The 2,331-nt window shown below is 47.7% G+C and overlaps 1 non-coding gene across 1 annotated transcript; it reads left to right on the top strand.

The window, feature by feature from the left end:
- Nucleotides 1-2,026: 2,026 nt before the first annotated feature.
- On the top strand, nucleotides 2,027-2,098 carry trnaa-cgc (transfer RNA alanine (anticodon CGC)). Its single transcript has one exon. It is a non-coding gene; the product is annotated as a tRNA-Ala (tRNA).
- The last annotated feature ends 233 nt before the right edge of the window (nucleotides 2,099-2,331 follow it).

Genomic DNA, 2,331 nt, shown 5'->3' on the forward strand with positions numbered 1-2,331 from the left:
CAGACTTTCTGAGAACTGTAGGAGGAACTGCTCTCTGTTCTGTGTTTGTTCTGCTCAGTGGAGGAAGGAACGAAGGACTGGAGCTCTAAGATTTTCAGTTCCTACATCAGTGAACAGACTTTCTGTGCTGCAAGGAACCAAAGCTACTAAGGAGGATTACAGAGTTTGGGAGTCAGTGACTTAATAGAGTCTAACAAAGGGTTGAACCTGAATGAGACAGTCACCCTTCAACATGGGGCCATGGCAGAGTGAACCAAGAACACTACAATGGGGGTGAGAGTGGAGCCATGATGGATTCACAGTTCATCACCTCCACCATCATGTGGACCACCTGATCACCTCTCCCTCAACCTCTAAATAACTCATTCCCTGACTGGGAATCAAACCCGGGCCGCGGCGGTGAAAGCGCCGAATCCTAGCCACTAGACCATCAGGGACCACACTGAGCTCTCCAACAACAGAGACTATAGAAAATGACTCAAGAACACAGGACTCTGTGGTCTCAGCTTGAGATGCAGAGGGTCCACCAAGACCACCAGACACCTCAGCCCCCTAAAGACAGTCCACCCCCAGGATCCTGCCCCCCTCTGCTCCAACTCAGCCCTCCATTCATAACTGACTTTGTCTCAGTCTCTTCTCAATGCCAGTCACTGAAACACTGACAATGTGATGGGGGCTTCCTGTCTTTACTGCATTTTCTTCAAAGGATCCCGTGTGTCTTCTTTCTCTCTGTCTGTACTGGAGTGTGGTACCAGGCCCAGCTTGAATGGGTGACTGTGTCTGAGTGGGTTGAGGCTGGGCTGCAGGTATTGGGAGGTTAGAACCCATCTGTGAGGCTCCAGGTGGAGCGATCACCTGTGAGGGTCCAGGGACAGCAGGAAGCTGCACAGATGGTAAAGACATGGAGGGGAGACAGGTGGTGCTGGAGCAGTGACAGGAAGTGTCTGGCATTTTGGTTCATCCTGTGAGCTGACGTGAGGTTGTGGTTTTGCCTCCAGCCTCACCTCCTCATCAGTGTTCAAAAGGTTCAAAGGTGAAAAAATGGGATTCAACCAAACAGCTGGAATGAAGAGTTGGTAAAACTTGCAGAGCTGCAGGGAGTTGGACAGGTCTCACCGTGGGGGGATTTGTCCCACAGATCCTGCTGAAGTGGCTCCTTCTCCTGAGACCTGCAATGCTGGCTGGACCTTTGGAAAAAGAACACAACAAATCTTCATAAACATTTACTTCAGCAGGAACACACAAGAAGGTGGGACTGGTTCCTTTTTCATGTTCACTATTTTGTCGTCTTGGTTCATGTTTTGGTTGTCAAAGTCAATTCTGAATATTTGTGGAAAGTTCGCCTGCCTTTACTTGTACCAGTACTTCCTTTTGTAACAAATTAAAAAGCTCAAGCTAAACTTCAGTCAGGACAACCATTCTTTCTCATTCTTAGGCCTCTGTTTTATGTCCATGACCATCCTGTCTGTCACCTTTTGTGATGGAGACATCAGTTGATGACATCAGCAACGGTCCTCAACCTAACTGCCTCTGCCAGAAGCGAGCTGTCATAGGGGACACAGTCGGGTGGACCGGGGCGGATGAGGGCCTGCTGCTTCCTTGAAATATTTCTAAATATTTCAGTTGCAACTGTATAGTGATGGTGGCTCAGTTTAGAGCTGTCAATCAATGTTAATAATTGATCTTAGCATCTGGAGATTATTTTAGGAACACAAATACTTTTACTTTATTCTGAGGATGTGCAGACGTTCAATATAATGATTTTTTATTCGTCAAAGACTCCTGCTAGTCAGAGAGGATCTGGGCTGGATTGGAAAGCTTCTGAGAGGGAAACCTTCACTCTGGACTGGACTGAGAACGGAGCAGCCTCAGCTTCCTGGAGCCTGACTTGCCTCTGTGGTCTAAGGTTGTGTGGGCTGACATCACAGTGAAACTCCTGAGATCACAGAGCCTTTGAGATCACAGGCTGACTTCCTTTTTATCCCTAAAATTTGTGTTTGATCAGTTAAACAGTGACTCTACCAGAGGGGATGTAGCTCAGTGGTAGAGCGCATGCTTCGCATGTATGAGGCCCTGGGTTCAATCCCCGGCATCTCCAGCTGGTCCTTTGGAGCCTTCATCTTAACAGCTAAATTGATCCATAAATGTGACAACAGTTGAAAACAAACTACCAGAAGAGAAACCAGTCTGTTGCATATCAAAGTATTTGTAGCAGGGTCAGTGTGGCTGTGAGCCTTCATAGCCAGCATGAAGGAGCTGGTTTTATCTTTGCTGGGGAAATCCCACACACAGCTGCTCTCAGTTCCAAATGTGTGTGTCCTCACTCCTCCG

The sequence above is a fragment of the Aulostomus chinensis genome, chromosome 1 (assembly GCF_037954235.1).
Source record: "Aulostomus chinensis isolate RoL2024-O1b breed Wild chromosome 1, RoL_Achi_v1.0, whole genome shotgun sequence".
NCBI classification, from domain to species: Eukaryota; Metazoa; Chordata; class Actinopteri; order Syngnathiformes; family Aulostomidae; genus Aulostomus; species Aulostomus chinensis.